The sequence below is a fragment of the Macaca mulatta genome, chromosome 9 (assembly GCF_049350105.2).
Source record: "Macaca mulatta isolate MMU2019108-1 chromosome 9, T2T-MMU8v2.0, whole genome shotgun sequence".
NCBI classification, from domain to species: Eukaryota; Metazoa; Chordata; class Mammalia; order Primates; family Cercopithecidae; genus Macaca; species Macaca mulatta.
This window is the reverse complement of record NC_133414.1, coordinates 99,427,464-99,447,447: the sequence shown is the minus strand read 5'-3', so window position 1 is coordinate 99,447,447 and position 19,984 is coordinate 99,427,464. Positions and strand designations below refer to the sequence as shown.

The 19,984-nt window shown below is 42.2% G+C and overlaps 1 protein-coding gene across 48 annotated transcripts in view; it reads left to right on the top strand.

Annotated features, from left to right (window-relative positions):
- The window catches only part of SGMS1 (sphingomyelin synthase 1), a 314,409-nt gene that overhangs the window by 10,947 nt on the left and 283,478 nt on the right, over positions 1–19,984 (top strand).

Below are 19,984 nucleotides of genomic sequence, written 5' to 3'. Positions count from 1 at the left end.
AGGTACTGTTGATGGAGAGCCAGTACCTTTACGTAAAGCATTGTAATACACAGGTTAGCCCAGCAGGGCATTCCCATGACCTCAGATATTTATCAGGCGAAGCCAGTGGCTCTCAGATTTCAGCGTGTATCAGAATCACTTGAAGGCTGCTTACAACGCCCAGGGCTGGGCCCCATCTCTGCCAGAGTTTGTGAGGCAAAGAGCTTGGGGCAGGTGGCAGTGGGCAGTTGACATGTCTAATGTGTTCCTGGATGCTGTGATGCTGCTGGTCTGGGGACCACTCTTTGAAAACCACTGCCATCAGCAGTGCCCACGTCAGCGAGGAGCCAGCTGCTCCTACTTCTAGTTACAGTCAGGTGGGATGATTTCAGATTTAGACATTGGAAGTGCTTTCCGCCTCATGAACTAAAAACTGAACTCATGTGGTCCTGTTTGTCTAGGACAGCAGAGGGGTGGCTGAGCCAGTCCAGAGCAGAAACTTGCTTTTCCTGCTCGCCAGTGTTTCTGACGTGGCTCAGGAGAGATGATCCCAAGGTGGAGAGAAAACTTGGAAATATAAGTCAACACTTATTAGAAGCTTGGAGTGCCATCAGTGCATCCCATCTTAGAAAGATGGCCCCATTTATTTTTATTTTGTTATCTTTCATTCCCCCTCCTATTGGCAAAAAAAAAAAAAAAAAAAAAAAAGGACTTCCTATTCACTACTTATCCCCATGGGGGAATTTAGGCACAGACAAATTAAAAGTGTATTGAGATACATAGCTTGACAGTGGAGAGGCAGAAGATAATCTTATTTGACTAGTTTAATTATAGTAGAAAACCATGTTTATAGGAAAAAAAGAGCTTTGTGGAGCTCTACTCCAGCTGCTGCGGAGGTCACATAGCTACAATGTGTACCAAGCTTAGTACAGCACCTACACACACTAAGCTCTTAAGAAGTATGAATAGTTATTGTTATAGCTGAAGTTTTCTGTCTTGCAATCCAGGCTATATTTTTTCCTATTTGAAAAATGTTACATATATAAAACCTTGGGACAAAAACCTTTTAGAATTTAAATATTTTGTAGGAACTCAGGATTTAGAAAGAACTCAGAGGTGAACAGTACAAGTAAGTTGTATTTGGGAAGAAACACTGGTTTAGATTTTTCTCTGTGCTAGTTATCAGGACTCTTCCATGACCCTGTGAGCCTGTAACAGCTTGTTTGCTTGGTGAGGGAATGTGGTAGAGAGGGTCGGGGGATTGCCAGGGGCTGACTGAAGAGGCTAGAGAGGGCTGTTCAGGTGTGGAGACACTCTCCAGTCTGGTCTTTTTATAACAGAGGGCTGACAGTGGCAGTAAATATGTGTTGAGAGTCCCCTATGGGCCAGTTCCCTGATGAGCCTTGAGATACACAGATGAGTGCGATGGGGTCTGGGTCTTTGAGGGATTAGTGGCGAGACAGACATGTCCACAGATGATGTCATCACCAAGTAGTGAGTACAGTATCAAAGCTGCACACCTAGCTTCCCTGGGTCAGGGGTGGGATGACTAGACAGCGGTCACCTGCCCAGGTTCCCTGTGACAGCAGAGTGCAAGAAGGGAATCCATACCGTAAGGCAGTGTAGATGGAGCCAGAAGTGGCTTTGTTTGGTTTTTATTTTCTTTTGTTTTAGGGTTGAAAGCCACATGAGGTTTGCATTTTTAGTGACATAATCCTGACAGCAGAGACAAGGCTAGGAGGATGTGTGCTATAAGTGGTCGGCCCCCAAAGGGAGAATCAGGGCTGGGACTGCACTTCAAAACTACTTGGGGAGTTACAAGAGTACTTGACAGTTTACTTTTTTTTTTTTTTTTTTTTTTCAAAAACGTGGCTATGAGGTCAGGAATTTGAGACCAGCCTGGCCAACATGGTGAAACCCCATCTCTACTAAAAATACAAAAATTAGCCTGGCATGGTGGTACACGCCTGTAATCCTAGCTACTCAGGAGACTGAGGCAGGAGAATTGCTTGAACCCGGGAGGCAGGGGCTGCAGTGAGCCGCGATCAAGCCACTGCACTCCAGCCTGGGCGGCAGAGCGAGGTTCTGTCTCAGAACAATAACAACACAGTGGCTAAATGTTAGCTACCTGCTAGGAACGTAAAACCTGAAGAAGATTAATGACTTTCTATCTTTAAGATAAATCAGCTTTTAAAAGAAAGACTCTATTAAAAACAAAGTCTTATTTTATTTTCCTTGAATTTTTGGCTAAGTGTGAAATTCCCCTTCATTTGTGTTTTCAGTGGTTCCAGTTTCTTCTTTTCTCTCCCCTCCGCTCCTCCTTTTCTCCAGCTGCTTATTATCCATTAACAAAAGAAGCTGATTTCAGCACCACCTTCCCCAGTCCTATTTAATTTCGTGTCCAGACCACTTTATAGAAATAGCAATAAGCTGTTTGCATTTCCCAGGTTGTAATGGATATTCCTTCTGGCAGGCGGTCTCCATTAAGGGAGCAAAATGTGGATGTTCAGTCTTTTAAAAGTTTCATGCAGGTGTACTATGTGAATCCATGAAGACAGGAGATGTTATAAAAAATCTCAGGTTAAGGGGTGGAGGATCCTCAGCTAAGCTTGGCAGGTGGAAATGCTTAAATTTGGAAGGGAGTTCCCAACAGTCACAGATGGAGATGGAGGGATTGAAGAAAAAAGCCCTGGTTCAGGGTGGTAGAGAACAAACCTCAAGAAAACTATCCCCTAAGGAAGTGGTGGGGAGGGCTAGCTGAAGTGATACTCACCCCACTGGCAGGAGGTGGGTGAAAGCAGCAAAGGCAGGAGAAACCAGGACGGAGAGGGAGATAGAGTGGGAAGGCAGGCTTTGCCCACAGCTTCTTTCCCCCGAACACACACAGGATGATAGTTTAGGCAGGAGTTGGAGAAGGCGATGGGGGTGCCAGTGTGTCTGAGACCAACAGAGAAGAGGAATGTTTTACTCCTGAAGAAACCAGGAGGGGAGAGGGAAGGGTGGAGGAAAGGCAGGGGGCAGTGGCAGGGATGAAGGTGCACAAGCAGGTGGAGGATGACTGGAGAGCAGAGATATTTGGGATGCTGGAGAAAAGGCCATGGGACCAGAAGAGGATTGTGAAAGAAACAGTCTGTATAGAGGACCCACGGCCTTCAGCCCAAGCCAGACTGTCCTCGTCATCTGAGACAGAGGCAGAGCAGGTGAGGGCAGTGAGGAAAGATGCTGCTGGCTGTCCAGGCACACTGGTGAGGTAGTAAAGCACTTTCTGAGCCATTTGTAAGATGGCAGGATACCCAGGGTCTTCTGGATAACAGAAACTGGGGAGGCAAGGTCCCAGGGGCTCTGATTTTGAAAGCCAACTGAGGAGTGACAAAGAGCAGTGGGCTTGGGTTTAAATCCTTTTGGGGCAGTGGCTTCCTCATGTGAAATGGAAATAATAACCACTATGTCACAAGTGTCATGGTGTGAAGACCCTTGGCATGTGTCTACAGTAGTACAGGGTTGCATTCTGCAGTTGTTGAGGTGGCCTTGGGATGTGGCAGCAGAGGGTGACCCTGAGATTTCCTCTAAGAGAGAGTATATGTTGATTCCCTTTCCTCTCCTGGGTGGCGTGTTGACCATTCATTTGACTAGATGGACCATAAGTGAGATGGGCTATTGCACAGGCACTATCTGTACCCAGTTTTCTGACCATGTGTTGTCGAGATTTTCACCACGTGGACTGCATAGTGCCTTCCTCTGTGTTTCTACCTGATCTTATCCCAGAGCCTGTCCCTATTGTTTCCCTGGCTATTAGTTCACTCTACACACCCCCAGACCCAAGTACACAGAATGTCCCCTGTATGCCATTGCTTTTTGTGGAAGCCTTTGTAGACGGCCTGCATCTCTAGCCTGAGCCTTCAGAATCATGGAGACTGGCAGCTTCGACTTTGGACGAGGCCAGGATGTAGGTGCGAACAAAGCAAAGTCTCAGCCCGTGTGGAGTTTTCTTGGTAAGGGTCAGACCGACAATAATCAAATAAGCAAATATGTAGCATGTTAGGTGGTCGGGAGGCAAAACCTCCCCTGTGCCTCGGAATGTCTCTGCCACCTGTTCACAAGGTTGGTAATTTAACATTGGCTTTACTGCTGTGGTCCATGTAGTGACACCTGAGTGACTTTGAAAGGCTCTACAGAGTTCCAAGCAGTTGGCTGGGCAGTGTTCCAGGTTTCCATAGGGCCCTCAGCATAGCTGGCTTTCCCTCTTCCTTTGATTTTAGAAACAGGCAGGATCGTCAGAACGCTCTCCGGAGTTTCTCAAGCCTCATTTTGCTCATTCATTTTAGAAAGGCCCTATTCGTGTTCCACAGGTTCTTACTGGGGGTCTCCGGATGGGTTTCCTGAAACCACCATGTATTTAAGTGTATTTTAGGGGACAGTGCATCTAAGACTCTCATTAAATTCTCCAGGAAGGTGTTTCAAAGACCCGTTTTTTATGAAAGTGGATAAAAAGTGAAAATTATGCCATGGAGAGTTCCTTTGTGTTTCCATCTTTCTCTTTTTAGAGGAACTAATGAGAAATGACTAGGTAAAAGGGGGTGAGGCAGACACACACTGACAGCCTTGTTGTAGTTCTGTGTGGCTTGACATTTCTGTGTCTTATGACTGGGACAGGAAACAAAATGATACCGCTGGCATCATTGGAAGACCATTTGACTTAGTGGAAGCAAAGGCGGGGAGGTGCGTGTGATGCTACAATTTGTTTCTGTCTTCCACTGAGTGAGAAGAGAAGGTTGAGCCATTGGGAGGAGCACAGAGGCCCCTTGGAGCAGGTGCTGCTTCTCAGATTTCTGTGTCTGATGGGTCCTGAAAATAGGTCTGGAGCTTTGGCTGCTGATGCCAAAGGCACCTGTTTTAGGAGATTGCTCTGCTTGAGAAGTCCATAGTAGCTTACCTAAATAGTAAAGCTCATGACTACTGCCTTCAAGATAAGGGTCTAGAGGCTAGCTTTGGAGAGTGAGAGCGTAGATACTCACACACTCTTTGACCCAGCAATTCTCCTTTTAGGGGCTTATTTTAAGAAATAATCAAGGTCATTATTCATCCCAGAGCTCTTTATCATAGTGAAAAGTTGGAAACATAGTATTAAAATATAGGAGACTGGTTAAACAAATTATGTATATCCACACAATGGAATACTAGGTAACTCTTAAAAATAATATCTGGGAGAATAATCATAAAGTTGTTCGGAAAGCATTGTTATGTGCAAAAAGATAAGTAATGCTTTTGGAAAAAAATAAACTATTGAGAAGGTACTGGTTGGGGCCCTACTATGAGACAGGTACCCTGCGGAGTACTGGTGACACAGTGATGAATTAGGCAGATATGTCCTCAACAGGTCTTAGTCTACCAAGGCAAGAGTCAGGTCATACTGACTCTGTCATTAAAAAATTCTGTAAATAATCCTTGGGTTCTGCAACCACAGATTCAATCACATAGATTGAAAATATTTGAGGAAAAAACCAAAAAATAACAATACAATAAAAAAATACCCCAGGCATAGTAGCTCATGCCTGTAATCCCAGCACTTTGGGAGGCTGAGGCGGGTGGATCACTTGAGTCCGAGAGCTTGAGACCAGCCTAGACAATGTGGCAAAATCCTGTCTCTACAAAAATTAGATGTGGTGGTATACACCTATAGTCTCAGCTACCAGGGAGGCTAAGGTGGGAGGATCGCTTGAGCCTAGGAGGTTGAGGCTTCAGTGAGTGGAGGTTGTGCCACTGTACTCCAGCCTGGGCAACAGAGTGAGAGTCTGTCAACAAACAAACAAACAAACAAACAAAAACCAAAAAAATTATAACAACGATTTACCCAGCATTTACATTGTATTATGTATTATACTTGATCTAGAGGTGACTTAAAGGATACAGGAGGATTTGTGTAGGTTATATGCAAATATCATGCTATCTTATATGATGGACTTGAGCATCCACATAATTTGATGTCCCTGGGGGTCCTGGAACCAATCTCCTGTGTTACTGAGGGGTGACTGTATTCATAGGAAGACTTCAAGAAGAATGTCTCCTTCACAGGCCATTTTGCCACCTGTATAGTCATATCAGGTACTTGTTATTAGGCTACATCTTTGACTTGAAGTTACTGATTTTTAAAAAAGCTTAAAGTAAGTAATTAAGATGTCGTACTGTTGAAATTTCTATAGTTATACTATCTTCCTTGAAACCCTCCTTTCTCTCCCAGCACTGTGGGAGGCTGTGAGGTGTAAGGGTGTGGTGGCTTCAGCACAGTGTTTGAGGAGTGGGCACTGAGTGACGTTCCCTGGAATCTCGTGGTCTACAGCCTGTGCTGATGCTCAAGGCTGCTCTGCACTAGCCTTTTAGCCAGGGTGGGTTTTCTTTCAAGGACAACTTTTCTTTTTCTTATTTCTCCTCCTCCTTTCCTCCTCTTACCCTTTTCCTTCTCTTTCCCCTCTTGCTCTTCCTCCTTTATTTAGAAAATGTATAAGTTAAAATAATATTAATAACCCTATTACCCATAGATAACCGCTGTTATCATTTTGGTGTATATCCCTCTGGTTTATTTTCTATAAATATTAGATGTGTACCAAACGAACATTTTGACCAAATGCTGAAAGATGGAATGCTGAAAGGAATAGTATTGCCAAAGCTAAATCTCGCTGTCCTAGAATGAACTTCTGGGATACAAATACAAGTTTGACATTTTATAAACATTATTACAATTTTGTTATTAAGATTATCATAGTCAGAATTTGGCATTGTGGTACAGGGACTTAATTTTTTAGCATATACGATCAGTTCAGTGAACGTTTGCAATACTGGGTGGATGTTGACTTGGATCTGAGTTGGAGGAGGGAGGAGCAAGGACTTTATTTATTTGTTTAGTTTGTTTTTGTATTATTATTTTTGCTGGCTTTGTCCATATAATACAATATGAGTGGTAGTTTGTTTCCAACTTATTAATCTTTTGTCATATAACTGACTTGTCTTCTCTCTGACTCCTGGACCTGAAGATTTTCTCGGCAATGATGATGTGGTTTCATTTTAGTACTTCCCCTCACCCCAGCTTTGTGCACTGTTTGAAGGAGAATATATCTGGATAATCTCAGAAGCAGAAGTGAAATTGTTGTCCTTCTACAAAATTTTCCCTGATATTTTTGTACTCACTTGCTGCTTCACACAACCAGTTGAGAGAAAAATGCATCCTTAAGCTTTGGCTCTAAAAGTGTGGCTGTGGAGCAATGAAATTGACTTTCAAGATAACAGAGCTGTTTTGGAATCTCCATCTGCATCTTAGCTTTCACTGCCTGCACACTAATTTCATTGTCTTCCCTGGAGAAGAATGACAGAAGAATCTTTGCAGAGGTAATATGTGACAAATGTTCGCCCTCTCAAGGCACCCTCAGTTTTCAACAAATGACTGCTTTCCCTGCAAGCAACCATTGGCTGTTAGTATGCATGCTCTTTGATATTGTTATTAGACCTGCCATGTCAATGCTGTTATCCACAAAGTACAATGCTAGGCCAGGTGCAGTGGCTCACACATGTAATCCTAGCACTTTGGGAGGCTGAGGTGGATGGATCGTTTGAGCCCAGGAGTTTGAGCCCAGCCTTGACAAGATAGTGGAACCCCATCTCTACAAAAAAAAAAAAAAAAAAAAAAAAAAAATTAACTGAGTGTGGTGGTGTGCATCTATAGTCCCAGCTACTTGGGAGGCTGAGGTGGGAGGATCGCCTAAGCCCAAGAAGTTGAGACTGCAGCGAGCTGTGATTATGGCACTGCACTTCAGCCTGGGTGATGGAGTGAGACCCTGTCAAAAAACAAACAAACAAACAAACAGCACAATGCTAGAGCTGAGCTTTGTTATATAATAACCAGTCATTCCATCTTTGAACATCTTTGGTAAGTACATGACAAAATCTTGAGTGTCATATAGTTTGCTGATGGATGGAGGAGATTCTAGGATATATCTCGAATGTTCACCAACATTTGAAAATGAATCTTTGGACACTAACAGCAAATATTCAAATAATATGCCTTGTTTATATCACTGATGTCATGCTGTTGTGATGATGTTTACTTACACGGTGATGCAATCATTGATCATACAGCAGTTCAAGGATGCCAGAAGTGACATTTGAAGAATGCTTCCTGCTCTTTAGCTTTCCAGACTGAGATTGAAGGTCAGGTTTTCGCCAAATGTGGAAGCTTAAGACAACTTTGTTAGATTCTTAAATATACATAGAAATATATGTTGTATTTGTATAGTTTTAAAATATTTCTACTATTCCAAATCTATACTTTAAACAAGTACAAACATCTTTTTTGATTATAGTAAAATATACATACACAAAATGTATCATTTTAACAATTTTTGAGTATACAGTTCAGTGGCATTAAGTACCTTCAAATTGTTGTGCAGCCATCTCCACCATCCATTTCCAGAATGACTTCCTCATCCCAAGCTGAAACTCTGTACCCACAAAACAATCATTCCCATTCTTTCTTACCCCTAGCCCCTGGAAAACCACTGTTCTACTTTCTATATATGCGAATTTGACTATGTACCTCATATAAGTGGAACTATTTAGCATTTGGCTTGATTTACTTAGCATAATGTTTTCAGAGTTCACACATATTGTAGCATGTGTCAGAATTTCCTTCCTTTTTAATATTCCATGGTGTGGATATACCACATTTTGTTTATCCATTCATCTGTCAGTGGACACTTGGGTTACTTCTGTCTTTTGCTGTTGTGGCTAATGCTGCTGTGAACACAGGTGTACAAATATTTGTTCAAGTCAAACATCTTTCAAGAGACTCTTTTTTAAAAACAGAAAATAAGGTGCCTCTTAAAATATGTTCCTTGTCATGAATGTAGAGAGTGGAACAATAGATAATGGAGACTCAGAAGGGTGAGGGGGTTGAAGGGGGGAGGATGAGGAGAAATTGGTTAATGAGTATGATGTATATTATTTGAGTGATGGATACCCTAAAAGCCCTGACCTGGCCACTATGCAATCTATGCATGTAACAAAATTGCACATGTACACCATAAATTTGTATAAATAAAAAGGAAAATAAAAATATGTGCCTTCTTGTGATCAGTTTTATTAGAGGGTACCTTATCACAGTGTGGTCAAGGAAATGCTGCCTTTACGGTTATAAACACACCCACCACTTTGAACAGTGTTTAGTTGAAGGCATTAGTACTGCCTGAGGTCAAGAGTGTGGTTTCACAATACTTCAGAGCAGTCTCACCAGCAAACTTGGCAGCAACCTTGAGCAAGGCCTGTCAGGGTTGTTGGAAAACAGCCTGGTGTTTTCATATCTTTTGCTCTGATAGCTCTTACTTGTCAGTACCTTAGGAGGGAAAATCTGGCAGTAGTGTTTGGTTCCTTAGTTTGGTCTGAGCTGGTTAAATGCTCACTGGATATGCAGATATGATTTATTTCAGTGGTATGCTTCTCTGTGAGCCTGTCTCGCTGTGGCAGCTCTGGAATTTCTGTTTATGGATGACATTCTGTTTGGAAGCGGGGCTGAGATTCTGAGCTACAGGCTGTGTTTGCACAGCAAGCTCCCTTGATTTTAATTTGTATTTTTTTCCAAATCTGGGTGGTAGGGGAGGCCCAATGGAGAATATAGAGCAGCACGCTCCTCCCTGACTCCATGCAGTGGCCCAGGGGTTTTGTGGTGCCTGGGCATCTTGCAGCGACATGTCTGTAGGTGCTTTTTTTTGTGGAGATGTAGGAAATTGAAATTAGCTTCCAGCTTTGTAGTAACAGAAGTGAAATGTTTTGTACCTTTATAGGCCTGATAAAAATCAGATGTGATTAACTGGTGGTTTTAACAATGCCAGTCAAATCTGTTTGTTTACGTTGCTCACATTTTCTAAAGGCACATGATCTATCTGAAGATGGAGGCTTGTCTGTGAGTTTACTGACAGCATTGTGTACTGCGTTATATTTGTATTTCTTGTATGATCTTTTTAGTCATTTTTTGGAGTCTGTATTGGTCTTTTTACTGATGAGTGTATGTGTGGATTTGTAGGGATAAATAATCTTTCTTCCTTTTTGTGGAGTTGATAAATCAAGGACTTTTTAAGTCCTTGATTTAAATAGGTGACCTCTGGAACAAAGTAAACATACATGTTTAATACTTAGTCATGTAATTTATACATTTGGCAATCAGTCAAATACTCCATTCCAAAGAATAACCGTGAAACTATTTGAATAAATTTTTTGTTTCAGCATGCAAGATATAATCAAAGAAATGTGTCTCTGGGAAAAAAGATAATTGCGGTTCTTTTGTGCCATTAAAATTTCAAGTGTAGTGAGCTAACCTGGCGCTGTATCAGACATCTAGGCAAATAATTGCCTGTTTGCTGTTGGAGTCTGTTATATGTTATGCATTTTTGGTGGCTCTCTACAGTTCTGGTTCTCTTATCTTCCTAATAGTTCCTCTTTAGACACTGTCCCTGGAACCTCTGCTTGGGTTGCACGTGTAAACGTCACCCACAGTTCAGCCCTGGTGGTGAGCAGCCTGTTACATGCAGGCTCACGTGGGGGACCAGTTTGCTTTCTTTTGGGTGGGGTGTCAGGTTTATGAGGGTCCAGCTGTTGGAGGGCCCTGATTATGTGGTTTTGACTCAGCAATTTCCTTACTGTCTGGGAGGTGTGGTCAGAGCGTAGACTGTGTGGCAGGAAGTGATAGAAAAGGAAATTGTATAGTGCCGTTTTTGCACTGAGACGCCTATTTTAGGAATAAACTCTAGGGGTCAGAAATGTTGATGTTTAGATTAAATCTGACTTTTTTCATTTTCTGATCTATATTTTGTTTCCAGTATAGTTAATGTAACTCCTACTAGAATAAACAATGGCATATATTTCAAGTTTAATGTTATTCTACATTTTTGAAAATTTAGTAAATAATAAAATCTTAACCTGTTCACATATGCTGTAGCTTGTCCTGCCCCTCTGTCTACATGTAGAAGATAAATTTTGTACACTCTTCACAGTCACAAGTGTTTAAAGATAAATAACATTAGAAAGTGATTTTACCAATTCTTTTTCTTTTGACAGGTTTGTTGCTGACTACAACTTTAAAGTCCCTTCACAGGTTAAGGCTGTTCAATTTAAAACAATCATGCAGTGTTTCTTTGATGACTGCAGTGTGTTGTGCAATTTAGTTTTTTTTTTAACCCCTCAATTTTTTTGTTGCCTTGAGTTACCATTTGGAGGTACTGTTTTTGATACTGTATCTCTAGACTGATTTCTTGGATTTTGTGTGTGTGTTTTTTAAATTTACTGAACTTCCTACTAGAGACTTCTTGCCCTGTAAGATCCACTCCTTTGTGGGAGCCTAGAAGTTTATGAGAAGTAAGAGAAGGAGTATCAGGTAGTGAGAGGTGTGCATCATGGTTAAATGAAAGCAAAACCAAGGTGTTTGACTCTTAGCAGAGAGAGATTTGGAAACTAGCTCTGTTACCCATGGTTCAGCCCTGGTGGTGAGCAGCCTGGGCTCCAGACTGTCACCAGCAATGCAATCAGTGGATGTTGAGGAAATTACTTAAGTTGTTTGAATCTTAACTTCCTCATCTGTAAAATGCTCATCCTACAGGTTTGTTAAGGGATCATGTTTGTAAGACCCCAGCAGACTGTAGATGTAGAATAAAATGGTAGTGGTTATTATTAGGGCTTCCTCTTCAGAGGCAAAAAGGTTTTAGAAGGTGGTTATGTTTTTCTGGTATTTTATTTTATCATTTACCATTGCAGAGGATAAGGAGTTGGAAATGAGGACAGCCTAGACTGGCTGAGAACCTCATTGTGTTGCTCAATTGAATCCCATCGTCTAAACTTGTTCATTTTCATCTTTTCTCCTGATTGTTTTGTCTGCTGTGGAGCATGATGTTAAAAACAAAATAGATCACTGTAAAATTTTCTCTATCCAGACACTTTGGAAATAAGTTAGTCTGACAAAGCAATTGTTTCCGTAGAGAGTAGAGGCTTTATGTTTATTTTCTTCTCATTACAAATGTTTTTATTGTTAAAATATTTTAAATGTTCTGGAACCTACAGAACAATAAATGCATATATATCCAGCTTCAGTTTTATCACATGTTAACATTTTGATGTGTCTGCTTTATGCATGTGTACGTATTTATTTCTTTAAAAAATAAACATCACATTTTCAGTGTAAGTTCAGGGACCTCAGTCACTGCCCTCTCGTGCCTAGGAGAGTGCCTGATGAGTGTTTAGTCGGCAGTCTCCAAATAAACAGTGTGCATCTTCTCCAGTAGCCTTCTCCTCCCTTCTTCCCCTGATGTAACACACAGGAAGATATTGAGCAGGGAGAAGTATCATGCTTGGTTCAGCCAGTGACACAAGTGTTAGTTAAGTAAGGACTGAGTTAAATAAGGACTACCCTGAAGGAACTTCAAATGCTATGATATAAGGTAGGACAGTGAATTCAGAAGTAGTTCCCATGGGAAGCAGAACATTCTCCCTGCATTTGGAGAGCCACAGAGTGGCTGGTTATTGGAAATAGTCATTGGAACGAACTTGAAGAAACAGAGATGGGGCAGGGCTTTCCAGGCTGACAGGATCATTGATTGACAGCTCAGCAGTGGGAACAGTGTTTGGAGAGATTAAAACGAGGTGATTCAGAGTTGCCTGAACTCTGTTATCAGAGGCGAGTATCAGGAGAAGAATAAAGTGGCCAGAGAACAGGTATTGGTTGAGTATCCCAAATCTGAAAATCCCAAATCTGAAATGCTCCAAAATCCAAAACTTTTTGATCACTAACATGACTCTACAAGTGGAAAATTTCACACCTGACCTCATGTGATAGATTGCAGTCAAAACAGTCAAAACTTTGTTGCATGCACAATATTATTAAAAATATTGCATATAAAATTACCTTCAGGCTATGTGTAGAAGGTGGATAGGAGACATAAATGAATTTAATGTGTAGACTTGTGTCCCATTCCCAAAATATCTCATTATGTATATGCAAATATTCCAATATCACAAAAAATCCCGAAATCCAAAATACTTCTGGTTCCAAGCGTTCTGGAAAGAGGGTAACCAACCTGTACTACATATGATGAGTAGGGTTAGGCCCTTACTTAATGGAGTAGAATAGCATACTAGAAGAAGAGCTGAGGCTGTGGAAGTAGACTATCTTGGATTAAAATCTAGTTCCTCTTTCATTGTCTGCAAGGCCTAGGTAAGCCACTTAACCTCTCTGAGCTTCAGTTCTGATGTCAGGTATGTTCTCACTTTGGCTACAAGAGGTTAAGAGCTTGGAAGTGGGTTCTTGCCTAGCCATTCCATTCTGTCTTAAGTGGTCCTCTTGTCTACGGAAATTTCAAACAGGCAGCTAAATGATGAGAAAATTAAGACTTTTTGGTTGGTCACAAATGTACAAAGTGGCTTCCTTTATATGAGGTCATTTACCAAGTGACAAAAGTACAATGCGAAATTGTCTTGCCTGCCAAATCTGTACTTCTTCCTGTATCTTGTGAAAAAGTCCAACATCCTCTTAGTCATCAAGACAGAACCAAGGAGTCATCTACAATTCCTCTTACCCCTGCATCCTTCCAGTCACCAAGCAAGTTCATTTTACCTCTGTATTCACTCGTTCTCGAGCCCCTATAACTTGGTGCCTGGATTTCTGCTACAGCTGCCCATTTGCTGCCCGTCTTCATTTCATCCTCCCAGCTGTGGTCGCAGTCCTCTCTCTAAACTGCAAGGATGATCATGTTAGCCCCTGCTTAAAAACGTGTCTGTGGTTCCTTGGCCCACGGGTGAAGACCTGAGAGTCCTAGTTGAAGACATGGAAGACATGGGTTTTTATTGTCATGCCCTCTCATCTGCCTTCCTGTCCCTTGTGGTTCCTTGCTGCTCTGCTGTCTCACCCTTGCTTCTGTCTTCTGATTTATCCTCATCTTCCTAGACTCAGTTCTTGGCTATTTATGTATAGTGGTTTCCAGAGTAGATGTGCTTGAGAACACAGCCTGTTTTGTCAAAGATTAACGTGTTCTTAGTATCCAGCATGGTGTCTGACACATAGAAGACTCTCAAAAAGGTTAGTGGAATAGAAATGGATAAGAAATGACTTTTCTATCTTCACCCAACCAGGAGGACTGAAGCTGGGTAACAGAAGCATTCTCTCTCAGCACCTTTCTGTCTCCATCAATTCAGCATCTGCTCAACAGCCCAGCTGTTGATGGGAGAGAAGCATATGGTTGACTTGAAAGAGGCAGCTGGGGTGTGCTTGGGTGTTCAAATATGTTCATCCCCCTTCCCCCATATAGAATAGCAGTAATAACACCTTCTATTTGTATTTGCATTCTCCTTGAGTGCTTCCACAGACGTGATCTCATCTGGGCATGTCACTAACAGCCTGAGTGCTAGATGGAGAATGTGATTGTCCCCATTTTGTAGATGCAGAATAGGAGTTAAAAAGGAGTAAATATATTTGCTCAAAGTTAGTGAATTGATAGTGGTGGAACCAGACTTCAAGCCCAAGCAAGTCCACTTCTCTTTTCCCTCCTCTTTCATAGCCAGCAGAACCAGGTTATATGAAACTGATGTTTTTACATGTAATCATCAGAAAGGAAAATTGGCAAAAGTAGTTGTGTTTGAAAAGTTTACTCTGTGTTAACTTTGCATGCAGGCATTCTTTGTAACTGTTAATTTCCCCCATCCTTTGGTTCTAGTTAAGTGCTCAGAGTTATATGTCTCCTTGGGGTCACTTGGCTGAAATAGCTTGAAGCACGTGAAATAGTGTCCTGAGGCTCACTCTGGATAGAGATGAAGGATTTGTCACATTTCAGTTGGTCAGTTTGGGAAAATTATTGACTTCAAGCTATTTCCTTGCCTGACAGACAAAGTAACAATAATAAAATCTTAGTACTGGCCGGGCGCGGTGGCTGACGCCTGTAATCCCAGCACTTTGGGAGGCCGAGATGGGCGGATCACGAGGTCAGAAGATCGAGACCATCCTGACTAACACGGTGAAACCCCGTCTCTACTAAAAATACAAAAATTAGCCGGGCGAGGTGGCGGGCGCCTGTAGTCCCAGCCACACGGGAGGCTGAGGCAGGAGAATGGCCTGAACCTGGGAGGCGGAGCTTGCAGTAAGTGGAGATCGCACCACTGCACTTCAGCCTGGGAGAGAGAGCGAGACTCCGTCTCAAAAAAAAAAAAAAAAAAAATCTTAGTACTTCTTTCTTTCTTTATTTTATTTTTATTTTTTCTGAGACAGAGTCTTGCCTGTTACCCAGGGTGGGGTGCAGTGGCGCAATCTTGGCTCACTGCAACCTCTGACTCCCAGGTTCAAGCAATTCTCTTGCCTCAGCCTCTTGAGTAGCTGAGATTACAGTCGTGTGCCACCATGCCCAGCTAATTTTTGTATTTTTAGTAGAGATGGGGTTTCCACTATGTTGGCCAGGCTGGTCTCGAACTCTTGACCTTGTAATCTGCCCACCTCGGCCTCCCACAGTGCTGGGATTACAGGCGTTCTTAGTACTTCTTAAGTTAACATTAAGTACTTCTTTTTTTTTTTTTCCTTTTTTTGAGACGGACTCTTGCTCTGTCACACAGGCTGGAGTGCAGTGGCCGGATCTCAGCTCACTGCAAGCTCTGCCTCCCGGGTTTATGCCATTCTCCTTCCTCAGCCTCCCGAGCAACTGGGACTACAGGCGGCCGCCACCTCGCCCGGCTAGTTTTTGTATTTTTTTTTTTTTAGTAGAGACGGAGTTTCACCATGTTAGCTAGGATGGTCTCGATCTCCTGACCTCATGATCCGCCCGTCTCGGCCTCCCAAAGTGCTGGAATTACAGGCTTGAGCCACCGCACCCGGCAACATTAAGTACTTCTTTTTTTTTTTTTTTTTTTTTTTTGAGACGGAGTCTCGCTCTGTCGCCCGGGCTGGAGTGCAGTGGCCGGATCTCAGCCCACTGCAAGCTCCGCCTCCCGGGTTCCCGCCATTCTCCTGCCTCAGCCTCCCGAGTAGCTGGGACTACAGGCGCCCGCCACCTCGCCCGGCTAGTTTTTTTTTGTAGTTTTTAGTAGAGACAGGGTTTCACTGTGTTAGCCAGGATGGTCTTGATCTCCTGACCTCGTGATCCGCCCGTCTCGGCCTCCCAAAGTGCTGGGATTACAGGCTTGAGCCACCGCGCCCGGCCAGTACTTCTTAAGTATACATTCCATTCTGTTAGTGGAATGGTTTCTTCTAGAATTTTGGAGTCTTTGAATAAACTTAAGTAGGACAAGTAAAAAAAAAAAAAAAAGTCTCCCCGGCACTTAACAGTCATATTCTTAATTTCCAGGAATTTCTAAATTTTGAAAATTACAGCCTCTGAACTGGGCTATTGCAGGGAAACTGTTCCTACATGTTTTATTAAATTCTATATTCTAAGCAGCAAAGATGAAGAAGGCAGAGTGAGACTGAAAATGCAAGGGCAGAGGCAGTTAGGACACAACCAAGATATGCAGACAACGTGCAAGTTTTGGATGGGAGCTTTTTTGTTACTGTTTTTTGTTACTGTTTTTTTTGTTACTGTTTTTTGGCAGTCACTCTGTTGATCACATGAAAATCTGTGTAGTTTTGTTGTTTTATCAGTCCTCATTCTTTTTGTCTGTTTCAACATTTGATTCTTGAGTTATTCCAGCTCTCTTGTCCCCAGTCCCTGTGAAACCTCTCTTCTCTTGGCTTCCATTGTACAGTGGAATGGTATTCTGGGTCTCCTATCTTTTCTCTGCTATTGGCTACTTTCATGACCTCACTTTACCATTCAGACATGTTGATGGTTTCACTTTATTTTATTCTTTGGTGATATTTGTGCAGATATACACTATTTTTTTTTTCATGTCTGGGTATTTCTCCTTATTTGTTTTGTTGTCTTCCTAGACTCAATAGCTTTAAATAAATTGACCTTAGAATGTCTTAGAAAAGACCTTCAAGATCACACGCTTCATTGTTCATTTTAGAGGTAGGTAAACTAAGGCTCTGGGAGGTGATGTGGCTTGCATAATTTCATGGAGTCACTCATTTGGTGAAATCAGGCTAGAAACCAAGGTCCTTGACCCTCAGTACTTCTTAGAGCCTCTTTTTATTTCTGATACCCTGACTCCTGATGGTCTCCTGTCCCATGATTGTTCCCTTGGCAAGGAACTTCAGAGTTATGTGACCCTCATGTTTCACCCCTTCTCCACAACTGTCAGATATCCAGCCATTCACCAAGACCTATCAGTTCTTTCTATGATTTTTAAATGCTACTTTTTAGTAATTTTTAAATTTTAAAAATTTAAAATTCAGTAAAATTCACTTTTTGGAAGTGTATAGTTCTGTGCTAGTTAGTTTGGGCTGCTGTAACAAGAGTACGATAGCCTGGGTAGCTTAAACAACAGACATTTATTTCTCAGAGTTCTGCAAACTTGAAGTCCGAGATCAGGGTGCCAGCTAGCGTGACTGGGTTCTGGTGAAGGCCCTCCTCGGGCTCCACAGATGGATGCCTTCTTACTGTATCCTCACATTCAGAGAGAGAAGTCGTCTGTCTTCTGTCCTGTCTCTTCTGATAAGGGCACTAATTCCACCATGAGGGCTGCCCGCTTATGACCTTCCCAAAGGAGTCCACTGAATACCATCACACTGGGGACTAGGGTTTCAACATATGAATTTTGTGGGGCGGGGTGGTGGAGGCAGGGCACAAGCATTCAGTCTGTAGCAAGTTCTGTGAATTTTTTTTTTTTTTTTTTTTTTGAGACGGAGTTAGTTCTGCTCTTGTTGCCCAGGCTGGAGTGCAATGGCGCTATCTCGGCTCACCGCAACCTCTGCCTCCTGAGTTCAAGTGATTCTCCTGCCTCAGCCTCCTGAGTAGGTGGGAATACAGGCATTTACCACCAAGCCTGGCTAATTTTGTATTTTTAATAGACACAGGGTTTCTCCAGGTTGGTCAGGCTGGTCCCGAACTCCCAACCTCAGGTGATCCACCTGCCTCGGCCTCCCAAAGTGCTGGGATTACAGGTGTGAGCCACCACGCCTGGCCAGTTCTGCAAATTTTAACACAGACATTAATTCATGCAACCACCACTACAAATAGCATATGGAACAATTTCATCACCCTTCAAATTCTCTGGTACTGCCTTTTTGTGGTTTAAATCCTCTTTCCTGCTGAACTCCTGGCAATACTGATCTGTTCTCTGCCTTTGTAATTTTTTCTTTGTAAAACTATTATATAAGTGGATTATACAGACTTTTTGAGACTAGCTTTCACTTAGCATAATGCATTTGAGATCCATCCACGTTGTGTGTATCAAAGGTTTGTTCTTTTTTATTACTGACTAGTATTCTGTTGTATGGATGTGCCATGGTTTGCATACGTATTCACCCATTGCATTCCCAGCAGCAGAATATGTAAATCCTAGTTGACTTGTATTTTTGCTGGCATTTGATATTGTCAGTTTATGCAGTTCAGCCATTCTAATAGGTGTGTAGTGGTATTTCATGATGGTTTTGATTTACATTTCCCTAATGATTAATGATATTGAACATCTTTTCATGTGTTTGACTTTCATACATCTTGTACCCATTATGATACGTGTTATGCTCATTGTCATTATCATAACCCTCTTCTAGGTGGTTATTATACCTTTTTATATCAACATGGTTGCTCATCTACCACAGGATATTCCAAGGTCAAAGCACTGAGCCAGGGACTTTATGTACATAATCTCATTTTATCCTTAAAATCTTTGTGAAATTAGTAGTGGTTTTTATTTTTGTGGTGGAGAAAATAAAGACCCCGTGTTCAAAACATACTGAGTGCCTACCATGTGCAACGAGCCAGTTATACCCATTTGCTAGTCCTGTGGGACTAGCAGTCACTGACTTTAAGCAAGTCAGTGAACTTCTATGAGTCAATTTCCTTTTCTGTTGAATAGGGGTCTGTATTATGATATGTTCTCTCAGGGTTGTTGAGTGAGGGGTTTAAAGGAAGAATGCAGGAAACATGCTGAGCAGGAGATCTGGCTCATGATGTATTCTGAGTAAATGTTAGCAATAGCTGCTTTTGTGTTCTTCAAACACCTCATACTGACCTGAGGTGGTTTCTCTCCCTCCCTGGCTACTTTTCTAGTCAGTAACATAAAGGTTAAGTGTGCCAAATGTTTTACTTTGAGTCCATTCCAGCTCCAATGTTTATGTAAAAAATGATATCATAAAGGGTTGATCTAGTTAGGAAGGTTATTATTGTGCTTATAGTAGGCCAGAATGTGGAAACTATAATATTAGTAAAAAAGAAATTGGGCTGGGTGCAGTGGCTCACGCTTGTAACCCCGGCACTTTGGGGGGCTGAGGTGGGCAGACCACCTGAGGTCAGGGATTCAAGACCAGCTTGGCCAACATGGCGAAAGCCTGTCTCTACTAAAAATACAAAAAACTAGCTGGGTGTGGTGGTGAATGCCTGTAATCCCAGCTATTTGGGAGGCTGAGGCAGGAGAATCACTTGAAACGGAGGCGCAGGTTGCGGTGAGCCGAGATTGCGCCGTTGCACTTCAGCATGGGCAACAAGAGTGAAACTCTGTCTCAAAAAAAGAAAAAAAAAAATCGTGATACAAGTAAGATCTTTTAAAAATTATTAAATCATCCATCTTGAATTATGTGGGGCTTTATATATGGAAGCGAGAATATGTTTAAAATTACCTCCCTGCTATTTCCTGCTAGATTTCTGGGGCTTGTTTTCTCTTAATCTTGCCATTGCCAAGCATATATCTGGTGCCTGCTGTGTGCCAGGTGTTAGTCTCTCTAATCCTCACAGCAACCCTTTGAAATAAAAGATATCCCCATTTTACAGAGGAAAACGTTGTGCCTGAGAGGCCAATTGCCCTGCCCAGTGTAACCTACTCATCTTCTGACTGAGTCCTCTCCTCTTATCAGCACCCACTCTGCCTCAGTCTCATTGTGATGGGGGCATGGAAGCTG